Raw genomic sequence first — 19,366 nt, forward strand, 5'->3', positions numbered from 1 at the left:
CAAACAACAAAATAAAATAAACAACAATGACAACACACACCTAATATTTAAAAGTATAAGTCACAAATATAAAATAGCAGAAGTAAATCCAAAATTATGTCAGAATGACAATGACAAGTCAAATATAAAGAAAATAAAGTTAGGCTGGTCATAGTGGCTTATGCCTGTAATCCTAGCACTTTGGGAGGCTGAGGTGAGTGGATCACCTTAGGTCAGGAGTTTGAGACCCACCTGGCCAACATGGTAAAACCCCATCCTTACTAAAAATACAAAAATTAGCGAGGCATAGTGGCGGGTATCTGTAATCACAGCTACTCAGGAAGCTGAGGCAGGAGAATTGCTTGAACCTGGGAGGTGGAGTTTGGAATGAGAAGAGACTGTACCATTGCACTCTGGCCTAGGTGGCAGAACAAGACTCTCTCTCAAACAAACGAACAACAACAACAACAAAAAAAACAGGAAATAAAGTTGCCTAATTTAATGAACAACAGAAATAAAGCAGACCACTAGATTTGTAAAAACCAAAACAAAAGTGAAACCCATCTCTACACAGAATGTAAGAGACCTACTTTAAAAAGTGACTTAGGAAGATGAAGGAAAAGGTGAGAATGTATATTTAAGTCAAATCAAAGTTTCAGGGTTAGAAAAGATTCTTTCTTACTAATAAATGCAAGGCAAACAACATTACATGGAAAGGAGAGTGTTTAATGAAGTTGCCCACAATACAGATATAACTGTCCTGATCTCTTAGTATGAATAACTTTTTTGTCAATAGATGTGGGAAAATTATCATACTAATTCATTCTCTCAATTGTGATATCTCAAAAAAATTATCAAAGGGCTTAACTTGTAGAATTGCCTTATTGGCAGGTTTTATATTAGAGTGGCTTTTTCTGGATCAGCCAACTTTAAGATTTATAATCTTAAAAACATTTTACTTTATAACCTGAAATGAAGGAAGCAAATTTCAAATTAAATACAGTCATGTCTGTGACTATTTTGATTATTTCCATGACCAATCTTTTTTTTTTTGTGGGGGGGCGGCTCAGACTAGTTTTCATTGGGTTTCTATCACTTGCAATAAAAGGAATGCTATCGAATGCATATAGCAACTGGATATGGATATCTTGTTAATCAACTGGACATATACTTGCTTGGTAAAATACCCTAAGACATTGCAATATTTACAACAGTTCTTAACAAAGGCTCAAGATCTGTAATATAATCTGGTAAGTAAATTCAAGGAGTAATATATCAATTATTGCTAAAGGTATATTTTCAATACGATATTTGTGTCAAAGTTTTTTGTTTGTTTTTATCAGGGGGGTTGAGGCTACTCATAATGATTATGAGTTAATACTTCAGGAACTGGCTTGTAAATCATTTTATTTCCAAATAAGTCCCTTGTTTGAATAGAAGACAAGACAAACAATTTAAGGAAAGCAAGTGCTTTTCAGAAAGAACTTAAAATGGTTCTTGGAATTTATACCATTAGAATAACTGGTTAACAGAAATGTAAAAAAATGTTATTAAAAGAAGTAGAAGCATATGAAAAAGAGATAATATAATTGCAGTTGGATTTGGTGATTTCAAGATCAACTAGGATTTTTTTAGATTTTGGTGGGAGGTGGATGAAGATGTTCTTAGACATTTAACAGAGAGGTATTTTTCATCCAGCCACTATACATAAATAGTATAGTCCATATACTATTTGTGCAGAAACTCACCTTTAATAGTAGGATAGGACATTATACAATGTGTTTGAGATACTTCTGCTGAATCTATGGTAGGAATTTTCAGTTAGTTCTCATCTCACAGCTTGTAAACCTTGACTGTGCTTATAATATCTTATTACCCATAAATCCTGATGATGCACAAGCCATCACCATTCACTAAAGAACATTTTTAGTTAGGTGCCTTCATTCAGAATGGCAGTTACTACCTGTTCCAGCCTTGCAGAGGTGACAATTATGAAGTTATTCTATCTGCAGACATAACTAGATGCATTCCCTCAGCTGACCTTAACCATGCATTGCAACCCATTAGATGTCAGTTTAGGGTTTGCATTTAGTTTTGCTGCCCTGAAAATGTTATCAAGCCATTCATGATCATCATTGTATTTAGTAAGCCAAATACTTTTCTTACTAGCCCTACAATTTACCTACTTTCTATGGCTAGGCATCTGCAGGACTCTTCAGAATCCTCTGGCTGGGGCCCAGCCTACCTCCCTAGACCTTTTCCTCTGTTAGGGGAGACGGGATCTTTTCAGCCCTGACTAATTTTGGGTTACCATTTCAATTCAAATGAACTGACTCCCTTACTCTGGCAACAAGATAGTCATACCCACCTGAGTATGCATTACTTTGTCAGAGTCTATTGTCATGTGCCAACCCATTAGCTTATACCTTTTACACATTTATAATCATCAAAATCAGAGCTGTAAGGGTCAAGTTGTTTGTGAATTGGGAAGGTGGATACTGACAGCCATCAGTTTGAAACCTAGCCTCAGCCTTTTCTTCCTACTGTTCTCCATTGAACTGTTATTGAAATCTAGACATGCTTTGAGGCCAATTATGACATCTGGTTCCACTGCTTTTGATGCCAAGTTTATGGCCTATATCTGTGATATCCTGACTATGAAATTAGCAGAAGGCAAATGGGGAAATACTTCAGAAATCTGATGTTCTTTTTGACACATTAATACTTTATTTGGAAAAATCAAGGCAAAGTTAGAATTTGCAGTGTTTTTTTTTTTTTTAAAGATTGAATCAAATTAAAGAAGCTGGCTGTTAGCTTCCCTAAGATATAACTTATGTAATCTATAATATACATTTATTAAAAATTAAAGAGATCGCTGGGCACAGTGGCTGATGCCTGTATTCACAGGACTTTGGGAGGCAGAGGCAGGTGGATAACGAGGTCAGGAGTTTGAGACCAGCCTGGCCACCATAGTGAAACACTGTCTCTACTAAAAATACAAAAATTAGCCAGGCATGGTGGCACGCATCTGTAGTCCCAGCTACTTGGGAGGCTGAGGCAGGAGAATCACTTGAACCTGGGAGGCAGAGATTGTAGTGAGCCGAGACTGTGCCACTGCACTCGAGTCTGGGCAACTGCACTCGAGCCTGGGCAACAGAGCAAGAGTCTATCTCAAAAAAATAAAAATAAAAAGATTAAGCATTCTGGAACTATGCAATCTCTATCATGCTTTTACTTAGCAAATGGCAAGTAATATTAGTTGATTTTACCACCTCCTGAAGAAAAATTCTTCCCTGGATTTGGAAGTTAAACAGTGCTTGCCTTTGACCTTAGAAAAGTTTTCAGAGCTTTCAAAGCCTGTGTTCCAATTTGTAGTGAATATGGATCATTGTATCTTCCTGCTGCTTATTTTCTCAACTTTTTTGAATTGGTTTTGGTACAATTAACCAAAAAGTCACAAAGCCTCTGATTTCTTATTACTTACCAGTAATTTATAATGGGGGGATAACCGATTAAGGGATGAGTGCTATTAGAGGACTCAAGAATTCTGTAGTTTGACATTTACAATTTATACTAATTACAAGCTGCTATTGACATTGAAAAAATTTCTACTTTTTATTATTACTCCAAATACTACAGCACTAAAGTTCTTTGCTCAATATTTAAATTCTTACCCACAGGGCTAGAGGAATTATTTAAGGCTCCAAGACTCATTTCTCATATATTTTAGTATCATTTCCACCTGAAATTTTGATATTGAAAGTATTCCATGATTTACTGCTTCATGATGAACAAATTGTACTATTAAAAATGGAGGTTGATATTATCTAAGGTCTTAAATTGGCTGTGGTACCAATTAGAAATTCATTCTGCTCTAAGTTATAACCACTTAGCCTGTAGTGTCTTAAGAGAATTGGGTCTTATATTTGTTATACAACAAGAGCCCAGGGGTAGATGACTACTGTCTTTGGTTTAGTGCCATGATGGTAGAAGGGCCAGAATCTTTTGCCTTTTCCTTTATATTTGGCACTTTTTGGTCCCAAGAAGTGTCCTGCAGTCCAAACACCGCATATGTATTCAAGATAGAAGGAAGGTAACAGGGGAACCTGTTAGCACCTTCTTTTAAAAAAAAAAATCCGGAAAGAAAACATTTCCCAGTCACATCTCCATAAATCTCATTTGCCAGAGATAGGTCATATGCCCAACACTAATTGCAAGGAAAACTGGAAAATTGTTGACCAGATGGTTATGGTTGGCTTAGTCTAATCAAGATCCATCACCTTGAGCAGTTAGTAAGAAAAGAGAGGAGAAGGATATTGCAGAGGGTTGGCTAATGACTAACACAATCGAGAAACTGTCTGAGGAATTTCATCTGTTGATGATTGAACCAAAAATTATATCCTTTATAAGATAATCATTGAACAGTCATCTGTAGAAGAGGTGATCACCATTATGTAATCTAATCTTAGCTTTATTACCTGTCATATATTTGAAACATCTTGATTTTTCGAATCTTAATTATTTTCAAATATATGACATGTAGTTATGCTACATGTATATCAGCTCGAAACAGGGTTTTATAGAAAAGTAAATGGCGGAGCTAAAAAATAAATCATTATTTCTCAAACGAATCCTTTTCCCTGGGAGAAGAGACCAAAACTATCTTGGTTGATAATGCATATTTACTTTGCAAGATAATTTCAGGGACTACATCTCAAAATGTCTCAAATACTCTTAGTTGAGATATTCTGTTTCAAACATCTGCTGCTACATTTGCAATTCTGTTACACTTGCAACACAGACTTTGCTATTCACTGTAAATTCTGATGGGGTGCCTTCCTCTCATTTCAGTTTAGTGAATTTGTGAAAAGAAAGTATTTTTGCCTCCACAGATAGACACAATCTTTCCTTCCTTACCTTTTGTATACCTTATAAGAATAATAGCTAATATTTATTCAACACATCATATGCTGGAAATGGTATTAACTAATTCTGTGTTCACAACAAATCCATGTGGTAGACCTTTTTGTTGCCTACTTTATCATTGATGTAACTGAGGCACAGAGATGTTAATTAACTTTCCTGATTTATAGATTTATACAGGTGGTAAAAGATAGAGCTGGAATTCAAACTGGGCACTCTGGCTCTAAAGCCCAAGTTTCCAAACAACCAGATAAGAGATATTTTTAATCATATATGATTTTGTTTTATTCTGTTTCCTAGTCTGTAGACTCTTTGAAGGTTTTATACATTGCTATGTATGTTAGGGGCACTATTTTTAATGATTCTGATAGTCAACTTGCACCTAACTTTTAAAAGTGATTGACTTATAGTTGACAGGTTTATTTTATTTATTTATTCTAAAACATTTTTATTTGATATTATTTCAGACTTTAAAAAGGTTAGAAAAACAGTACAAAGAATTCCCATATGCTCTTCACTCACATTTCTAAATGTTAACCTTTTACTGCAATTGCTTTATCATTCTATCTATCAGTCTAATCTGATCTAGTCTCTCTGCCTGTCTCTGTCTGTCTGTCCATCCATCCAATCATCCATCTTATTGGCTGGGACTTAGCCACACGGTTAAACCAGGGAGGCTAGAAAATCCAGTTCTTTTCTGGATGACCATGTGCTCTGCTAAATTTTGGGTGTTCTCTTACTATAGGAAAGGAAGTAGAGGAGAATGACTATTTGAAATTCTCTGCCATAGTAATATCCCTTATACAAAAGTTTCATCTTTTAGATTAAGTCGGTGATATGTTCCAGACCCTGTGGCATTACATGGACTGCACTTTTCACTCATTGTGTGTCTAGTACATGTTAACTTTTATTATTTTCTTAATAAAGTACTGGTTTATTGTAGGCTTTCATGTTCTGTCTTATTAGTGACTTCCACCTATCATTTTGGAGCATGAGATTGATGTTTGAGGGGCATAGAAAGGTTCTATACCAGCACATCCACTACTACCTTCACATGACCCATGATGGAAAAGACTTAAGAGTTTTTGCATGTCTCTGAAGTTGAAAAACAGGCAGTTTTTACAGCTTGTCAGAACAATGAGATCTTAAGTAAATGTTACAAATTCCTTGTCCAATTTATTCATGCATTAGATCATACTTTGCAGAGAAGGAGATATCTTTATTTAAATTGTATATTTTCATTTATAACGCAGATTGGTTTGAAGTAGTCCTTTTCCTCCGGACCTAGGACTTCTGGTTTTTACAGTAGAGTTCGAGTACTGACCCTCAAATACAAAAGAGTGGCATGAGAAATTTTTTAAATTTGATAAACCACTTGATGCTACTATTTTGACCTTTTGAGGTTAATTTTTATAGTAGTCAGCTCAAAGTATGGAGATAAAAAAATGAAGGTCAAGATATATGACTACTTGAAAGAGAGGGCTCATGGTGTATAAATGTGAAAAACTTATCCATGAGTTTTCTGCAACACCTGTTGATATCCAGTCTCCAAATTTCAACTAAACAGATTCTATCAGCTCATTTTGAATCAAATATTTCCAATTTTCATGTGTCCACTGGTATTCTTACTGATATGCCATGAAACTGTGAAGCAGTTTATTCACCCACATATATACACAAACATATACGTAATTTCTAATTTTAAATATTAGAAACAGTGACTAAAATGTAAATGTGTCTCATCTCATTAAGGACATGAATTCCTGGGGAATGTGAAATGCTTTGGAGGGCTTTTGATGTGCTGAGAGTGTTTTACTGATAATTGCCTAAGGACATGGTTGCCCTATGAACATAGAAGAGATGAGGCACTCTTGTTAAAAAGGAAATGGTGACTTGTATCACTGCATGCATATTTTTATTAAATGGATGTTTCCCCCCTCCTTGGAAATTTGAAAGAAGGTACAATGGTTATAGAAAGGTGTCTTTTCAAAAGAACTGGGGAGAAAGCAGTGATAGAGTAGAAAATTTATAGACTTTGACCTTAAGTTGACTAAGGCTTGAGTTAGTGTGTGCATGTAGCTCAGTTATTTACTAACTATAAGGTCTTGAGCACTTTTGCTTACTTTCTCTGGGCCTCAGTTTTCTACTCTCTCTATAAAAGGTTGACATGAGACCATTCCTTGATAGCTTGTTTTGAAGCTATCAAAGAAATATATATGTATATATATTCATATATGTTATGTACATATTATATATAAATATATGTGTTATATACTATGTTTTGAGGGGGAAACACACACATATCTGTTTTTGCTGTCTATTTTTATGTAAGAAACCATTCCAAAACTTAGTAGCTTAAAGAAACAGCAAAATTTACTTTGCTCATGAATTTGCAATTTGGGAAAGACTCAGTGAAGACAGCTTTCCTCCACTCCACTCAGCATCAAACGGTAGGTTAGAATCATCTGCATGCTCACTCATTAATGTGGCTGGAGGTAGATGCTGTCTGTCAGCTGGGTCCTCAGCTATGGCTGTGGCTGGAACACCTATCTGGCCTCTCCATGTGGCCTGAATCAGATGTGTACTTGACTATAAACTCTGTGTATAGAATTTGTTCTCAACATAATGCTTTTATTTACATGAGGTGAATTGTAAGAAACCTATCCATATTCTTGTGTGTGCGCCCATACTCTCACACAGACAGAACCACATACTTTGAGAGTAGGGGAATGGGAAGGCATAGGCTGTGTTGCCTTGTACAATAGAGCTTGGAAAGACACATGCTATTTGTTAGAAGAAAGTCACTAAGACCCACCCATTTTCAAGGAGGCAAGGAAGATACTGTGTTCACTCTTTAATTGGAGGAGTGTCAGAAATTTGTGGACATGTTTTAAAACAGCCACAATGGCACATTGCAAATGCTCATAGCTCCCTTCTTTCCCTTCAGATCTTCTTGCCAATCTGTTTTTGCTTAGGATAAATCATTCAACCTATTACATAATTTGAACTTTGAAGTACTGGGTATTTATTGGTGAATGAGAGAGACAAATTCTATACTCATTGAGTTTATAGTCAAGTACACATGAATAAAATTGTGCATTTACTCAGGTATTTCTAAACATTTCCTGAGTACCTACTATGGGAAAGGCCCTCTGGCGTGTACTTTGAAAGATGTGGCTTGGGGCCCATATCCTCCACTTTCCTCCAATCTCATAGGGGGAATGAAGCGTGCATAATAGTAATTGAAGTAATGTAGATTGTGATAGATATTGTAAATGAAGATTAGATAGGGATGATCAGAGATGAAGAAAATATTAGGAACTGGATGGTAGGGAAGACTTCATGAAAGAGGTAGTATGAAAGCTGTTATTAGAAAGATTTGAATGTGTACTATATGTGAGAAAGCTCTTCCAAACTTAGTCAACAGAGTTCTTTAACATTTGTAAATAGTTTTACAGTTTATGAAAAGTTTTTACATAATTTATCTTACTTGATTTTCCACATAATCATGTAATTTTGCATGCTATCATTTTATTATCCACAGCATTTTAGGTATTATATATGTGGAATTATGTATGTAAAATATATATGTAAAATCAATGGATGATGACATTGAGACTCATGGGACTAAAATTACTTCCTCAAGAATGCACAGTTAGTAAGTAAAAAATGATGGGAAATAGGAATTTACTTGATGTTTTGGTTTGGGCTAAATCATAAACAGCCTTGAATGACAAGCCAAAGGAGCTCAGGAATTATTTAGTAACTAAAGCATGTTTAATGGGCAGCAGAGAGACATAAACAAGACTCTGTGTTGGGAAGCATATTCTGCAACTAGTGTCAAAAATAGATTAGAATGAGAATTCTTAGAGGCATGAAGTGATGTTACAATAGCAATTTATGCCATGGGTAATGTGCCACTGATGTGGTGGTGGTTTTCATGAGGCTAAAGAAGAGAGGTGCACTTAGAAATACCATGGGGGTGGAACTAACCACATTTAAGCAAGCAATGAGAAATGTCAAAATCGAAGAAAAGATTTTAAGTCTAAATGATTATGACATTGACATTGATATTTGAGAAGGTTATAGCACACATAGCCTAAAAGAACAGAAGGAGGTTGTGTGTTTTGTGTGTGTGTGTGTGTGTGTGTGTGTGTGTGTGTAAATGTATAATAAGGGTTATGTATTAGGTTTAGTTTTATATATTGGATTCTAAATTTCAGGAAAGATGAGCAAATAAATGAAGATGTCTCCATATGTTGGGGGTGGGAGGATGAAGCCATGAGTGAGAAGCGCATCTCAATGTATAGGCAGAGAGAAAAATATTTCCATTGTAGATCTAAAAGGGTATAACAAATTATCTGTGATGCTGAAGAGAACAGCCTCAGACATATGTTTTGGGAACTAGGAAAATTTGAGAGTACTGTGTGTAAATTCATTAAGTTGACTGACTTATCTCTTGGTTTAGAGGCAACATTACATTATGAGAAAATCATAGAGTCAAGATTTGAAGTCAAGATTTGAATTTAAATTCTAGCTCTGTTCTGCTTGAACTAAATTAATTTACACCAGTTGCCTAAACTCTGAGACTCGGGTTTCTCGTCTACTATATAAGGTTACTGATGCCTCCTGTGTCAGAATAAGAGAAAGAAATTAGAATATATGCCGAGTACAAAGTTAGCACACAGTACATGCTCAATAAGTTTTAATTCTAGTGATTACATTGATAACACAAATAGAGACTCAAAATGTTTTGTATCTTCCTGTCTCAGAGGCTAAGAATTAGAAGATCCAAGCTCTAGAGAGAGCTATGAACTTGAGCTTACTCCTTAAAGGACCCTGATACCTGGAAACCAAGGAATCCTACAAACTGCTACTTTATTTGGTGATTGAGTACTGGCAAGCACTAGGAAACTCAGCAAGAATGAAAATAGTTATTGTATTTTGTCATTGCCATTATTTCAGTAGTGTTGCTCAATAATTATTTTCATTTTGTCTTTTACATTATATATATATGTATATATATACACACACACACATATATATGTATATGTATAGGTTTGTGTGTGTGTGTGTTTGTGTGCCTGTGTGTGTGTGTGTGTGTGTGTGTGTATTCAAGAATTCAGGTATGATACAGCAAAAGCACCAGATTTAAAAACCAAAATGCTGACGTTTACATCCTGGCTCTTCTACTTACTAGCTGCATAACTGTTTCTCTGAAATTTCTCATTTGTTAAATAAAACTAAAACTCATTCCTACTGTATTTATGAACCTTGATTTAAGGTATCTGAGAGCCCTTTATAAGCTGTAAACTATAGTTCAAATAGTATGATCTATTTAATCATAAAATAATTTGCATTTATGTCATGTCCAACAGGATTTTACCTAGAGTCCAATAACACATAGCCTGGAATTCTGCTTAGAGAATTCATTGGCTGTCTGTATTCAGTGAAAAAAAGTAGCATGATTGCCTAGCAATGCTTAATGTGGTGTGGGAGGAAGCAATATCACATATTTTCTAGTCTTAATTTGTAAGTTGGTGTTCTTGCTTTTTGCTTCTTTTGATTTCTACCAACTAAAATATAAGGACCCAGAGTGTTTTATACACTTTTCTTAGCAGAGTATGGAGATACATGACTCACATATTGAAGTTCCATCCTGCTGGCAGGACTCAGCTGAGGCAGGCAAGGGGATGGTCGTAAGAACAGCTCTTTGAAGCAAAAGCCTAAGACATTTTACCAGACTAAGACAACTAAATGGTCACAAAGTGCTCTTTATCTGTGCCTTATATATCCATGGTATTGGAGAATATGCTAAAAACAAAGCCTCACCTATTCTCATCTATTAACTGGTTATCAGTTATGAACTTTGGTCTGGAAAACATTATTGAAAAAAATTGTATTGTTGATGACTCCATTTTGACCAAAATTTAATTTCAGTTTGATCTTTAACATCATTAGGATCACAATGAACCTTTCCACACCTAAAGCGTCTACTCCCTATCCCATCGTGCCCCTCCCCTCCCCTTCCTTCCAGGTCCTACCCCTACCATCTTTACATCACTCTACCCTACCCCTTCTCTCTTCTTACCTCACCTCGCCCTACCCTTCCCTTCTTCTCCCCCTCACTCCCCTTTCTGTTACCTGCCCCCAACTCTCCTTTTCCTTTCCTTCACTTCCCCTTCCATTCCTCTTCCCTAACCACATCTGTGAACCTAACCACATCTTCCCCTTCTCCCCTCCCCTCCCTTCTGCTGTTCCCCCCTCTTCATCTTCACATGTGTAACATTAGTGAGCTCTGTCCATGCATTGTACTAAATTTTCCATTGGGTGGCTTCTGATCCAGCTTCTTATGTTATCTACCACTTGGCATTCCCCTTATATCCTTTTTATTTTCATCCTCTTTAAAATGTCAAATAAGCCATGGCATGAAAAACAGTGAATGATGATATAGGTTGTTTTGATAGCCTTTTAAAAAATGTATGTAAATCCCACCAAAACCGTGTACCTCCTAAGGCACAGCTGTTAATTCAAAGATAATAATGATATTAATAGTGTCTCTTTTGACTGTTCAAAGGAGCTTCTCAAATTATTCAATATTTTGCCATGAATCAAACTTTTAAAGATGTTTAAGTATAATTTAATTTTAGTAATCATCACATAGGTTAAAATTGATTTAATATTTATAGTTAAACTATTGCAAGAAGAGGTAGAACAACTTCCTTTTTTTACTCATTGTCTTAATTTGAACCTGAACTCAATTAGCTGAAATACATTGAACATATGGCCTTTCAGACCTGCAGTGGAAGTAAATTTTTCTCAGATAATCAATGACTTAAAACTTTTTTTTTAAAGTGTAATTGATCAGGTTGATGAACTAAATGTATGTGTCTTCCTCTCCACTCCAATTTTATTGAGATCACTAAAAGATATGTATAGGCCTGTAAAATTTGTATATCAATTCTAAATTATGATGGAAAACAAGAAAAGATATAATCATCTGGTATAAGCAGAGATTTTGATGAATTGCCTGGAAGACAGAAAGCAGATGGGATCAGATTAATAAAAAAGGAAGGATTATGAAAATGCATCTCAAATCAAGCAGGAGAAAACTCCTACAGAAGTGAAACTATTTCCAGTGATGCTCCAAAGTCAGAGATAATAAACTAAAACACAGATTGGATTCTTAGCAGGGCTGCATTTAACCCTATACAGGTGCAGTCATGCGAGTGCTTTCATAATTAAAATGTATTATGTGAGTTGATAAATAGCCACTACCATTAACCCCAGGGACACAGGGCCCTGGAACCTCCCTATAACTTAGCATCCAAGGGGTTAACACCCAGGACACAAATGGCCTTCAGGACCTCTCTGTCCTGAGTATTAAGTGACCGGTTGCCTATGTTAAATATCACAGCTGGTATGGCAGAATGTCCAGGGACATTAAAAGAGGACATTTGGAATGGCTGGCCCCCTCTTTTCTCTGGCCCGTTTCTTCAGTAAATTTCCTGAAGAACTTCTTTCTTCAGAGAGTGAATAGCCTGCCTGTGGACAGCTACTAACTAGCTTAGATATTGAGACTGAGAAAGGAGCAGAGTAGGGCTCGAAGTAGGTCTGGAGACTTCTCAGAAGATATTGAAGAAGATGGAAGGAAATGAAGCTTCTCAGGAGGTGAATACTTACAGTTTCCCAGGAACAGTTCTGTAAGATTTACATGTGTAAACTTATTCATTCCTTCTAGCAACTCTGTGAGAAAGGTTCCTATTAGTACCCTCATTGCATAAATAAGAAAACTAAGTCCCAGAGAGGTATAGATTCTTAGCAGAGGTCACAGAGCTAGTCAGTGGCAAAGCTGGGCTTCCAGCCACACTCTAATCTGCTGCACAGTCCTGCCTCTCAAGTTCATTGATGGGCTCCCCTTCCAGATGAAGACATACATGTTTCAACAATGAGGAGGCCAGCTCCCTTGCTTCCTGATGACCACTAATACTTTTTCAATAGATTCCCTATTGGTGAAGTAGACAGACTTGGTTTATGTTGCCTTTTACTTTTAATTGTATTTATTATATAATAAAAAATGAAATAAGTGAACTGAAATAATAACTCAATAATCTAAAGTAATGAACTAGAATAAAACAAGCAAACAGAATAATGAAATTAATTAGGCAGTAACTAATAAAATAAAACATTTTAATAATTATCAAGAAATAATAAGCAGGAATTAATGCAATTAAAGTACTCAATAGTAGATTTGATCAATAAAAGCAAAATATGGTTTTCTCAATAGACCAACAACGAGAACAAAAAGGTCTAGCTAAAAATAAGTAACTACCTAGTATCAGAAACAAGAGAGAAGACATAATTATTGCTATGAAGAAGATTTTGAAGATGTAAAAAATGTACTTTTCACGAGTATATAAGAAAGCATTTTACGGACTATGTTTCTATATGGTGCCAATTCTTCTTCCACCATTTGCTTTAGTTTCATTGCCTGTATCATAGAAGGGTTCCTGTTGTAAAAGACCTCAAAAGCAATCTTGAATAATTGGAAACTTTTTGTCAGATTGTCTGCTGTCAGTTTGTTTTCTGGCACTGCTTCTCTCTCTCATTGTCTGGCACTGGTTTGGAAGCATTTATCTCCATCACATCATCTACTGTTAATGCCTCTGGTGTGATGTCTATTAGCTCTTGAATTTCTCCAGCGTTTATATCTTGAAACCCTTCACCCCCATTTTATTATATCTACAATCTCTTTTATAATGCCCTTTATTGGCTCTGTTGTAAATCTTGTGAAGTCATGTACAACATCTGGACAGTTTTCTCTAGCAAAAATTTACCATTTCAGACTTGATGGCTTTCACTGCTTTTTCTATAACAATGATGGCATCTTTGATGGTGTCATCCAGACTTTCATCATATTCTCTATAGAGAACATCTTCCATAGCATTGACAATACTTTGTATAGAGTACCATATAAAATGAGAGTTAAAGGCCCCTCTAGAGGCCAAATTAAAGACGTGTTGAGGGCAAGTAGACCACTTCAGTGCCTTTGATATTGAACTCATGGGGTTTTGAGTGGCTTGAAGCATTGTCCAATGTCAGTAAATCTTTACAAGGCAGTCCCTTACTGGCAAGGTGCTTCCTGACTTCAGGGACAAAGCATCAATGAAATGAATTCAGAAAAAGTATTGCCCTTGTCTGGCCTTTGTGTTGTACAACCAAAAGATTGTCATCTGGTGTTATTTTTTTTCCTTCAAGGCTCAGGAGTTAGCAACTTTATAGATAAAGGCAGTCTAAATCATTAAATCCAACCACATTTGCATGAAATGATATGATTAGCCTATCCATTCCTGCATTAAGTCCTGGTACTTGCTTCTCTCTCTCCCTCCCTTTCTTTTTCACTAATAAATGTCCTTTCTGGCATTTTTCCCCCCCAGAACAGGGCATTTTCATCTGCATTAGAAACCTGTTTAGGCATATTTTTTTCCTTTAGTGATTTTTTTTTATTGCATTTTAGGTTTTGGAGTATAGGTGAAGAACATGTAAGACTGTTGCATAAGTAAACACATGGCAGTGTGATGTGCTACCTTCCTTCCCATCACTTACATCTGGCATTTCTCCCCATGCTATTTCTCCCCAACTTCACCCCCTGCTGTCCCTCCCCTATTTCTCCCCTACAGACCCCCATGGTGTGATGCTCCTCTCCCTGTGTTCATGTGTTCTCATTTTTCAACACCCACCTATGAGTGAGAACATGTGATGTTTGATTTTCTGTTCTTGTGTCAGTTTGCTGAGAATGATGGTTTCCAGGTTCATCCATGTCCCTACAAAGGACACAAATTCATTATTTTTCATGGCTGCATAGTATTCCATGGTGTATATGTGCCACATTTTCCCTGTCCAGTCTATCATTGATGGGCATTTGGGTTTGTTCCAGGTCTTTGCTATTGTAAACCGTGCTGCAATGAACATTCGTGTGCATGTGTCCTTATAATAGAATGATTTATAATCCTTTGGATATATACCTAGTAATGGGATTGCTGGGTCAAATGGAATTTCTATTTCTAGGTCCTTGAGGAATCGCCACACTGTCTTCCACAATGGTTGAACTAATTTACACTCCTACCAACATGCAAAAGTGCTCCTATTTCTCCACATCCTCTCCAGCATCTGTTGTCTCCAGATTTTTTTAATGATCACCATTCTAACTGGTGTGAGATGGTATCTTAATGTAGTTTTGATTTGCATTTCTCTAATGACCAGTGATGATGAGCATTTTTTCATATGTTTGTTGGCCTCATGTATGTATTCTTTTGTAAACACTTTATGTGTCTATTTATGTCCTTTGCCCACTTTTGAATGGGTTTGTTTGTTTTTTTCTTGCATATCTGTTTTAGTTCTTTGTAGATTCTAGGTATCGGCCCTTTTTCAGACAGGTAGATTGCAAAAATTTTTCCCATTCTGTTGGTTGCCGATTCACTCTAATGACTATTTCTTTTGCTGTGCAGAAGCTGTGGAGTTTGATTAGGTCCCATTTGTCTATTTTGGCTTTTGTTGCCAATGCTTTTGGTGTTTTGGTCATGAAGTCCTTGCCTACTCCTATGTTCTGAATGGTTTTGCCTAGGTTTTCTTCTAGGGTTTCTATGGTGTTAGGTCTTATGTTTAAGTCTTTAATCCATCTGGAGTTAATTTTAGTGTAAGGTGTCAGGAGGGAGTCCAGTTTCTGCTCTCTGTACATGGCTAGCCAGTTTTCCCAACACCATTTATTAAACAGGGAATCCTTTCCCCATTGCTTGTTTTTGTCAGGTTTGTCAGAGATCAGATGGTTGTAGATGTGTTGTGTTGCCTCCAAGGTCTCTATTCTGTTCCATTGGACTATATCTCTGCTTTTGTACCAGTACATTGCTGTTTTGATTACTGTAGCCTTGTAATATAGTTTAAAGTCTGGTAGTGTGATGCCTCCTGCTTTTTTTTTTGCTTAGTATTGACTTAGCTATGTGGCTATACGGGTTCTTTTTTGGTTGCATATGAAGAGTTTAAAGTGTTTTTTTCCAGTTCAGTGAAGAAGGTCATTGGTAGCTTGATGGGGATAGCATTAAATCTGTAAATTACTTTGGGCATTACGGTCATTTTCACGGTATTGATTCTTCCTAACCATGAACATGGAATGTTTCTCCATCTGTTTGTGTCCTCTCTTTTTTTGTTGAGCAGTGGTTTGTAGTTCTTCAAGAGGTCCTTTACATCCTTTGTTAGTTGTATTCCCAGGTGTTTTATTCTCTTTGTAGCAATTGTGAATGGCAGTTCATTCTTGATATGGCTCTCTTTAAGTCTGTTATTGGTGTATAGGAATGCTTGTGATTTTTGCACATTGATTTTGTATCATGAGGCTTTGCTGAAGTTGCTTATGAGTTTCAGGAGATTTTGGGCTAGACCATGGAGTCTTCTCGATATACAATCATGTCGTCTGCAAATAGAGACAATTTAACTTCCTCCTTTCCTATTTGAATGCCCTTTATTTCTTTTTCTTGCCTGATTGCTCTTGCTAGAACTTCCAGTATTATATTGAATAGGAGTGGTGAGAGAGGGCATCCTTGTCTAGTGCCAGATTTCAAAGGGAATGCTTCTAGTTTTTGCCCATTCAGTATGATATTGGCTGTTAGTTTGTCATAAATAGCTTTTATTATTTTGAGATATGTTTCATCAATACCTAGTTTATTGAGGGTTTTTAGCATAAAGGGCTCAGTGATTTTTTTTAAAATGACCTCTTGGAACTCATCTGCTGCCTCTTGGTTAGCAGAAACTGCTTCTCCCATTATGTTGACATTTTAATAAGTTGAAGCTCTTTATAAAATTATCAAACCATTCTTTGCTGACATGAAATTCTCCAGGTTTAGATTCTTCCCCTTTCTTTTGCTTTAAGTTGTCATATAATGACTTCACTTTTTCTTGAATCAGAATCTATAAGAATTCTTTTTCTTATATCAATCATATACCCACATAAAAGCTGTATTTTTAATATGAGATGAAAATATATTTCACAAAAAGTGCAAAGGTTTCATGCCTGCTTGCATAGGGACACCACAACCTCAAAAATTTTATTTCTTTTTCTTTTTTCCACAATGGTTCTTATTCTGAATTCCTTTGTCTTGAAATGCTGGACAACTACAACTGTAGAGCTCAATTTACAGTATCTATCAAGTAATTCGACCTTTTCTTGTAATGCCATGGCTTTTCTCTCCTTCTTAGGAGCACGTCCATCATCACTAGTGGCATTTTGTATGGGTCTCCTGGTGTTATTCAAGGTTTATTATATTGCCTTAATCATGATGAGAAATACACAAGAACCCAAGATATCACTTTTTACTGTGATATGAAATTTACCAGAGATAAAATCCTTATCAGAAATGATTTGTCATATGGCTTTAAGTGGATTCTCAGAATACTTGTGATCACCACAATAGCAACAGGAGGTGGCTACAAAGTTATTACAGTAGTACAGTACACACTTAATTTTATGCAGTTGATTTAATACTGCATTTTTACATTTGTTTACATTTCTCTTCACAGCAAATGGCATCATACATGGTCTGTATTTATGTGCATATGTGCATAAGTTTGGATAAACGTTGGCTTTTTATAATTTGTGTATATTTTATGGTTGTAACTGATAAAATAGTGCTCCATATATTTTATGCATTGATAATATAACTACTTTTTTCTTATCTTTTGATATTTCTAGGCTATGCAGTTTGTCTGCAGGTTTTTTTCCCCAAGTATTTGCAAATCTCTACAAAATGTTCAACATATTTGTTCAAAAAAATTCTTATATTAGAGGACCTATGCAGTTCAGATTGTGTTGTTCAAGGGTCAACTTTATGAATATGTGTGTATACCACATTTTCTTTAGCTACTTGTACGCCAATGGGCATTAAGTTGTTTTTCTTTTTCATATTTTGGTTATTGTGAATAATGCTGCAGTGAACAAGGAAGTTCAGATATCTTTATGAGATGATTTCATCTCCTTTGGGTGTATATCCAGAGAAAGGATTGCTGGATTATAGAGTAGTTTTTTCCCCCCACGTCATATAGGTAATGTGCCAAGATCATAACAAGGTTCAGAGGCACACAATGTGTGGCACATCTCACACATTCGTGTGAACACCCTATCACCATGTTCATGAACTGCAAAAATATCAGGAGTTCTATTTTTAATTTCCTTAGGAACCCCCATACTGTCTTTCATAAAGGCTGTACCAATCTAGTGTCCCACCAACAGAATAGTAGGATTATCTTTTCTCCATACCCTTGTCAACATTTGTTATTGCTTGTCTTTTCGATAATAGCTATTCCTCCAGGCAGGTGTGAGGTGATTCCAAGTGATTTTACTTTGTACTTCCCAGATGATTAGTAATGTTGCACACCTTTTCCTATACTAGTTGTCCATTTTTATGTCTTCTTTGAGGAAATATGTGTTTAGGTTCTTTATCCATTTTTTAATAGGGTTATTTATTTTTCTGCTATTGAGTTGAAAGAGTTATTTGTAAATTTTGGATACTAACCTCTTATCAGTATGTGGTTTACAATTATTGTTTTCCTAGTCCATAGGCTGCATATTCATTTATTGATTGTTACCTTGGTTGTGCAGAAGCATTTTAGCTTGATATAGTCCCATTTACTTATTCTTCTTTTTGTAACATGGGCTTTGGGTGTGATATTTAAAACATCATTGCCAAGGCCAATTCAAGGAGATTTTCACCTATGTTTCTAAGAGTTTGATGACTTAAGGTTTTACATGTAGGTTTTTTAAAAATCTACTTTAAGTAGACTTTTGTGTATGGTGTAAGATAAGGTACTAATTTGATTCTTTTGCATGTGAAAATCTAGTTTTCCCAGCACCGTTTATTGAAGAGACTCTTCTTTCTCCATTGTATCTGAATGATGAAATATTAAAAAATATACCTATTGAGGTTAGCAATAAAAGGAAGATGTCCACTGATATTGGTACTTTCAAAATAAATTCCTAGAAATAAAACTAGATAAGAAAAAGCATTTGAAGTGTTATACTTCTAATATAGCACTTGTTAGGTGTTATAGTACCTAATTAATTATATTGTATATAATATTTGAAATATATGCAATATTATTATATATGTAATACAATATAATAAAATAATTAGAAAAGGGAACAATAAGTCACACTTTATGTGCAATAGACGAAGTCATCTGAAATATCCAAGAATTAGTAGTCAAAATATTTCAAAAATTTCTTGTAATTGGTAAGAAAAAAATCAAAACCTAAACAAGAAAATATATAATATAAATTAGTAATTTATAGGAGAAATTAAAAGAATGAATATAAATCTTAGTTATAACAGAGATAAAATTTTAAACAAAAATGGAATGCTAATCTTTGCCCTTAAAAGTGACAAATATTAAATACATTGATGTTTGCCCAGGATTTATT

The 19,366-nt window shown here is 35.5% G+C and overlaps 1 pseudogene; it reads right to left on the reverse strand.

Annotated features, from left to right (window-relative positions):
• Positions 1–17,981: 17,981 nt before the first annotated feature.
• On the reverse strand, positions 17,982–18,096 carry LOC118155175 (small nucleolar RNA U13; annotated as a pseudogene).
• Between the last annotated feature and the right edge of the window lie 1,270 nt (positions 18,097–19,366).

Source organism: Callithrix jacchus, chromosome 6, assembly GCF_049354715.1.
Source record: "Callithrix jacchus isolate 240 chromosome 6, calJac240_pri, whole genome shotgun sequence".
NCBI lineage: Eukaryota > Metazoa > Chordata > Mammalia > Primates > Cebidae > Callithrix > Callithrix jacchus.